Source organism: Thermobia domestica, chromosome 16 (assembly GCF_964235325.1).
Source record: "Thermobia domestica chromosome 16, izTheDome1.hap1.1, whole genome shotgun sequence".
Classification (NCBI taxonomy): Eukaryota; Metazoa; Arthropoda; class Insecta; order Zygentoma; family Lepismatidae; genus Thermobia; species Thermobia domestica.
This window is the reverse complement of record NC_137469.1, coordinates 175,033,274-175,041,588: the sequence shown is the minus strand read 5'-3', so window position 1 is coordinate 175,041,588 and position 8,315 is coordinate 175,033,274. Positions and strand designations below refer to the sequence as shown.

General features: G+C 34.9%; 1 protein-coding gene across 1 annotated transcript in view; it reads left to right on the top strand.

The window, feature by feature from the left end:
- Positions 1–2,369: 2,369 nt before the first annotated feature.
- Positions 2,370–8,315, top strand: part of LOC145673508 (uncharacterized) — a 293,832-nt gene continuing 287,886 nt past the window's right edge. Inside the window, exon 1 of the mRNA XM_081743276.1 lies at positions 2,370–2,799. The gene's annotated coding sequence lies outside the window, so the exon portion shown is untranslated. The remainder of the gene's footprint in view (positions 2,800–8,315) is intronic.

Genomic DNA, 8,315 nt, shown 5'->3' with positions numbered 1-8,315 from the left:
ATGCACACTAGGCAAATGTCGGGATGGTAACTAACATATAGGTCCCAGGTCGCTTCCTTCTTTCCCCAATCTTTTCTTCCTTCCCTTTTATTGGATAATGTGCTTGCCGAGGGACGTCATCTCTCATATACTAGAGATGGCCAGAACCGGTTCCTGGTGGAACCGGTTTTCGGGTTGGAACGGATCCGGTTCTAGAAGATTCGGTTCCGGAACCGGTTCTTCGGATGCAGTTCTGGAACCGGTTCCCAAGATCCAGTTCTGGAACCGGATATTCGGATCCAGGTCTGGAACCGGTTCTGAAAACTGGATCTTCAAGAACCGGTTCCACGAAAATCTAATTCCTAAACCTAATCCTTAGTGTAACGTCCCACTATTATGCCAGTTACGCTAAGAGAGACAGGTACTTAAAGGAACTGAATAATGATGGGAGAATTGGTGGTGTGAGAATGTGGAAGGAAACAGGAGTTTCCGACAATGTTGTCCACTACAAACTTACCTCGCCGAGGAAGGAACCAGGAACACACGTACCATAGATAAACGTTCTATCACTGAGCCTCCGTACTCCTCAGCAAACGCATTAGAAACATTTATGAACAGCATATGAGGAGCGTTTTTTCGAAACTCGATAGACCACAAAGCATCATTTTTACAGGAATTGCATTTTTGTTATTATTGTATATAACCTTAAAGAAACTTAATTGTAGGTAATAATAGTTATTATCCTGAGACAAAAAAAAAAAAAAAAAAAAAAAAAATGAAATGAAATCTTTGAGTTTTACGTCCCACGGTTATGCCTGTTAGGCTAAAGGAGACGGTGATGATGAGTAATGAATGAAATGGTGGAATGAAGAAAGTGGGAGGAAACGGGAGAACCCCGAGAAAACCCACGCACACGGCGTTTGTCCACCACAAAGTTCACTTGGCGGGGGCTGGGATCGTACCCGGGACCCCAAGCACCAGAGGTGAACGCTCTACCACTGAGCCACCGCGGCCCCTATCCTGAGACAAGTACAGGCAACGTGAATCTCCTAGAGAATACAGATATTTGTCATAGAATTGGCTACTTAAAAAATGCAGTTTTTTTTTCAAAACTCGATAGAGTACATGGACAGGAGACAAAGGAATGTGACTGAACCTGAATTTGCTGCTAGTATTATTATTTTTATACTGTTATACTGTTATATTACTATTGTGATTTTAGTTTTATATCGTCATGATATATTCTTTATTTAGTTCTTATTAATATTTTGTTTTATTGAGTTAGTTTTGTGTACACTGTAAAGGGTTACTTCTACATAGTTACACAAATGAAAAAATAATATACATTAAGGAAAATGTTAAAAAGTAACAGCAGAAGGTAAGAATACAAGGTATTTACAATAGTAAGTAATGAAACATAATTTTGCGTTGTAGTTAGCAGTCTCTGAGAACATCTTCATAAAATTCTCTTGCTTCTTCCGGCATTTCGAAAAAGTGTAAGAGTTTCTTTACGTCCTTTTTCTTTTCACTGGACACCATGTTCATCTTCTGTAGGCATGAGGATCTCAGCATTTCTTTGTGGCATGTTTTAGTTCCAGATTTGAAAACAGAAATCTCCACAGGTAACCCAATGTAAGTGTCCTTCACATTTACAGTAACAGTACATACGTCTGTAGGATATGACATGTTGCATCTCTATATGTAAAATGGCAACTTTGCTTTCAGAATGTTCTGAGGTCTCTTCAGTGTTTTGATTTGTCAGTTCCTGTTAAGAACTTTGACAACTCCACGGGATTGCAGGATTCGGTAATATTCAACAATGTGCTGTATCGAGTTTTGAGAAGTCAACTCCCTGACTACTTAAAAATATGTGCATGAGCTCTATCGAGTTCTGACAAAACGCTCATGATTCACTATGCTATACACACGATACATATCCAGATGTTCCAATTCTGATTTCACAATTCGATTGGTAGGATAAAAAGCATGTCTATCCCATATATATATATATATATATATATATATATATATATATATATATATATATATATATATATATATATATATATATATATCCGTTTCTCAAAATTTGTGCTCTATCGAGTTTTGAAAAAACGCTCCTCATATTATTATTTTTACATTCCAGGAGTTTCTGACGTCATTACCACTTGAATCTGTACTCGTTTACGATACGCTGAATTCTATTAGTTTCTTTTTAAGGTACTGTTCAGAACTTCTTATTTAATTAACATTCCTTTTGTTTCTGCTTATTTTAAAGAATTCATTTCCGGGAAACAATAATCGTAATAATGGGACGTTGCAATGTACTTTGTGGTATACCCAACATTTTATAGCAACTGGCAACATTGGAAACGGAGACATGAACGAGCGAACAAGACATTACCTAGTAACACGGTTGGCTGCTTTCGCTCTTCTCTGAGCTGCTTTTGAGAAGGAAAAGCAGTGAAGCTGACGGTGACTGGTTGTGGAAAGTGTTTTACGAGAAGTGAGGCTTTCTGGAACAGCTGTTCGGTTCTACAGTTCTTTAAATCTCATTTGTCGTGTATTAAAATTTAATTTTGTGAATATTAACGACGCAAAAGAGTTCGACAATGTGTGTTTGTGCGTGTGGCAATTACATCTACACATGAAACGCAATTTTAGTTAATAGTTTGGATCACATATAATGGTTTGATTCTTGTGAAATTCTCCTCTCAGTTAATTAAAAAAAAAGTTACAGCAAAAAGTTATATTGTGCTGACGAATCCAAGGAAAAGTGTTAGCTGATACCTGGCTTTGAGAATCAGATTTACATCTAACGTAAGTATAAACGTTTTTATAAACCACTTAATAGGAGACATTTTCTTTAATTTTTCTATTATAACTTCGTATTAACTTTGTTCTATATTTGATTTTGAAGCCCATATAGTTAATGGTTTTCTTTATTCCAAGCTGTCTAATCAGTTTTCATGTCTATATTCGTTAGCAATAAAGAACACCAATCCAAACATTAGCAACATATGTTATGAACAGTTATATATCAAAAATACTTTATTTTAGGAGTACATACTCTTGCCTTTAAGCTCAATTACAGTAAAGAAATAGGTAGGTGTATATTCTTTACCTTCCTGAAGCTTTAAACAAACATTAGAACATGCTAGCTGGTAATGAAAATAAAGAACCTGGAACATGGAAGTGAGTGTTCTTAAAGACGTTTGTCAAATAATATTAAAAGCAGAATTAAGTTTAAAGAGAAATAATGGTTATATATTGAGCCTAAAATCATCCGAAGTCTAATGGTTGAATTACAATATGGAAACTATTCAGAAACAGACTACAAGACTGAACAATATTATTCATTCTTGCTAACAATACCTTCTAATGGTCTGACAAATATATCATATTGTAAAATTGAAAACAAGAATTTTAGAAATGATGCATCAAGAGATTGCAAACTTGGCCAATAACTAATTTTAGGATTAGGGGTCACAAAATTTTTCACTGGCCTCTAAATCGAGTTTTCGTATTTTCTACGGAATAAGCACATCATACTGATAGTTTGGGTTTGGCTACCCTGTGTGTACTTCTCCAGATATAGGGAGTACAAGAAAATTTTTGATTGAAATATGTTGGATCTTTTGATGCAATAAATGTTGGTTTATTTTCTTTAGTAAACACATGTATATTCCGAACACATGAACGCATGAACAAGCTTTGTATACAAACATTACTTTCTTTTGTGCTTTCAAGTGAATAACTTTACATACTGGTGATTTTGTTTCTCACATTTTCATTTCACTTTTATTCATAAATAAATAATTAACCACTTTGATGTCCTAAGTTTTCTTACGTAAAAATAACGTTTATATTTGATTTGGAGAACACGAGTGCAGGTTCAGGTGTGCCATATTGTTACGAAGCAATCCGTATAAAAACAAAATTAAGATGGTACATAGATATTCATCTATTAACAACTAATGACAACTCGTAAACTGATTTAACGGAATATAATAGACAATGTGCTATAGGTCTAGGCAGGACCTGATTTAGGCATGAGCTTACGGTGCCTAGATTCAGGGCTTCAGAATTTAAGGGGCCTCTAAATTCAGCGACTACTTGAACTATACTCGTATGAATTTTCAAAAGAAAAATGTAAGAAGAAACCTCATGCAGGAAATCATGCTCCGGGCCACAGAAAAGTTAAATCAGACCCTGGATCTAGCTTGAACAAACCCACATCAATCAGCTAAAGTAAATTGTTACATACTCTGAAATAAGCCTAATAATTCCTAAAACTAAATTCACTATCATATAATTCTGTGTCTGTAATATCAGAAGTAATTACTATCGAGTTCCAGAATTCTACTTACGAAGAATACTTCAATTTATAGTTTATATTCTAGCTAGTCTAAGATCATTCACGTGTTAATTTTGCTACTACAATTTCCATTCACAATTTGCTCACTATTTAAAGTGGCACAGCTAAATCACAGTTACTTTACACCAATTCTAGATATTTAAATGTAAAATAAAGATAAACGGAGTTGTTTGAAATCAAGTTGTTTCATTTTACTTGTGTTCAATGTTGAATTCTTAGAGAGAAAACAAGAATATTTACGTACGTGATGGAAGTCAACTAAGAAAGTAGGTGATTTTTGCATTAGTTGATTTCACTCACTCTTATGATTCCTAAGCTACATTTTGTATTTAATATTTGTTTCTTAGAACACTCTTATACTAAAAAAGCTATTTTCTAACCAATTTAGATTATTAACTATTTATTTAAAACATATCACAGGACATTTTACTAGTGCTTTCTTGGGGGCACGGTGGTTCAGTCGTAGAGTAATTACATAGAGAAAAATCCGTTCTCCGGACAGCGGTATATTGTACAAATATACGGTATCTTCTTGCTTACTATAGAAATCAGTACGGAGCATACGTTATCCGTATGCTACATAGGCACTGCCCTTAGGTGTTACATCATGCCGTTGCAGTATGTCTGACATCTAACAGTTTTCCGTATATCACATGCATAAACTTATGTTACCTTCGTCAGCTACATGTTATATACGTCCATTTGTATGTGAGATCCTGACCGCCTATGTCGTTTCATACGGAAAGTACGTATAGATGAAACACTTATACAGAAAGTATTATAAAACATGGGTTTTCAGTTATACGTCTGCTGTACGTTAAGTCCAAAAACTACAGGAATTACGCATATAACTTATCTTTTTAAGTACGCCACCTGCATTTTTTTCTCAGTGTACCTCTGGTGCGGTTTGATCCAGGTCGGTAGTCAGCCCAAAAATGTAGGAGGGGCGGTAGAAGTTAGAGGGGAGCAAATCCAACCATATTATAGTTCATTTGCAAGCCCACCATGAAAATTTTAGGGGAGCCAGCAAAAATCTAGGGGGCCGGCCCCCTTAAACCCCCCGTGGATAGGGCCTGGTTCGATCCCCATCATTCCACTAATTCTTCCATCATCATTAAATGATTGTCTCCCTTATCGTAAAAGGCTTAATCGTGAAACAAACTGAAGGATTTCGTTTTCATTTAATAGTGTTTTCTTTTCGTAATTAATTTTAAGAACTTATTCAGTGTAAGAAATGTCATAAATTACGCAAGTATTCCTTTGTGAACTAATTTCACACGGAACTCTGGGTCTCTCACTCTAGTATGAATACATGTGGCATCGACTGCACGGAAAACTATACTTCAATATTTCATTGCTTTGAAATTGAACATTAAGCTACCAGCAAGCACAAGTACTGTAAATTAATGCATCCGTTTCAAATATGCGCTATTAAGACTTCATGGTACAATTGAAATAACGTTTACTTTTTTAAACTTAAAACCCATAACGCTTTTAAAAGACTGTTACAAAAGTATTAGTATATTTTTTGGATGAAAAGATCTAATATATTTCAAGCAAAAAAAAAAAAATCTTGTAGGCATTTTATCTGGAGAACTACATACTAACTAACTAACTAACTAACTAACTCTATGGCCTATGGAACCCGGAGGTTCAGTGCCACGTTCACAAAAGCTCTCCACTGACTTCTATCCTTAGCTAATTGCATCCAGTTTCTACTTTGTATTCCTATCTCTGCGAGATCCATCTTAATATTGTCCTCCCATCTGCGCCTAGGTCTTCCTAATGGTCGTTTTCCTATGGGTCTACCAGTCAAGAATTTGAAAGCGTTTCTACTTTCTTCCATTCTAGCTACATGACCTGCCCACCTAAGCCTCCTAGACTTGACGACCCTAACAATGTTGGATAAACCGTATAAACTATGTAGTTCCTCGTTATGAAGCTTCCGCCATTCCCCATTCTCGTTCCTCTTGGGTCCGAATATTCTTCTCAGGATCCTGTTCTCAAATACTTTCAGTCTATGTTCTTCCCTCAGAGTAAGCGACCATGTTTCACAACCATACAGAACAACAGGCATGATTATCGTTTTATATATTTTAAGCTTCAAATTCCTCGACAGAATTCGCGACGACAAGAGATTTTGAACCGAATAGTAACACGAATTCCCTGCTTTTAGTCGACATTTAATTTCTTCGTGAATATGATTTTCGTCTGTTAATATTGATCCTAAATATTTGAAAATATCCACTTTATCAAAAGCATTATTTGATATTTTACCGCCTCCACAATTTGCCGTATTACGGTCCCGACGCACTTCCATGTATTTAGTTTTCTCTGCATTTACTTCTAAACCCATGTCCCTGCAGGCATTTAATAAGATCTCTGCATTTATTTCTACTGTTCTCCTACCATCCCCTATTAAATTTATATCATCAGCATATGCCATAACCTGGTGAATGCCGTTCAACTCTAGGCCCTGGTTGCTATCTTTGATTTTCCTTATGGCGTATTCCAGCACAAAGTTAAATAATAATAACGGAGAACTACATACAGTGTAGCCAAACCCAAACTATCACTTAACTCAGTGTGATGTGTTTATTCCGTACAAGATACGAAAACTTGATTTAGGGGCCGTTCAAAAATTTTGTGATCCCTGATCCAAAAATGCACCAAAAGATCCAATATATTTCAATCAAAAATTTTCTTGTACGCCTTACATCTGGAGAACTACACATAGTGTAGCCAAAAACAAATTATCACTTAATTCAGAGTGATGTATTTATTCCGAAAGAAATACAAAAATTCGATTTAGGGGCCGTTCAAAAATTTTGTGACTATTGATCTAAAAACTAATCATTGGCCAAGATCGCAATCTTTTGATTCATTTTTTTTTTTTTTTCTGGATCATTCATAAAATTCTTGTTGATACCTTTTACACTTTTCACTTTATACGCCACGGTAATCCTTCGTATGGTAATAAAGATTGACATCATATTATGGTTCGAACTCGAAATTATGTATACTATTAATGATACAGGCAACTTCCTAACGATTCGATATACTGAACTATTTTTTAGTAAATATTTATGTAATGTTACTATAGTAATTATGAGAGAATCGTGTTGGTATTATTATTATTATTATTATTATTATTATTATTATTATTATTATTATTATTATTATTATTATTATTATTATTATTATTATTATTATTATTATTACTTGGTATAAAGGTTTAATATAAAAGTCTCCGTGAGACTAGTTGAAATTTACATCAAATAGAGTGGATTAAATATCGAAATTTTAGTGATTTGGGAGAGAGACATAGTTGCACACATTTGAAAATTAAAATAATGAGTGATGTCATAGAATATATTTTCTTGTTTGATTTCTTTGCATGACGGCAACAGCTTTCTTGTCTTTATCAAATAATTCTTCATCGACTGTATATATATATATATATCCATCCTCGGGCAAGTAAGTATGTGGTGGACAACATCGTGTCCGCTTGTTTTCTCGGATACTCCCATTTCCTCCCAGATTCTCATTCCACTATGTCCCATCATCATTTACTTGCCTTAATCACCCGTTTCCCATAACCGAAAAGGGCATAACTGTAGATCTCAATTAGTCGTAAGATAGTTACAGCAACTTTATATTTAAAGGTAGTTGTGAGGATCTACGATGATTTTAAAGCCCGTAACGGATATTTTCTTAAGGGCGAAGCAAGCGTTGGTCTCTAGATAGGTCTATAACACTAGGGCATTAAATTTAAATATGAAAATATAAACTGAAAAAGTGTATAGTGTCAAATTAACTTGTTCTTCAAAGACATTTCGTATTCAATTATTTACTTGAAAATCCTGTCTTCTTCTTTCTCACCTCAACCATAGGTTCGGAGGCAACATGGAAATTTTAAAACTTTTTTTCTCCCTTGGGAGAGTTGTTTTATACTTTC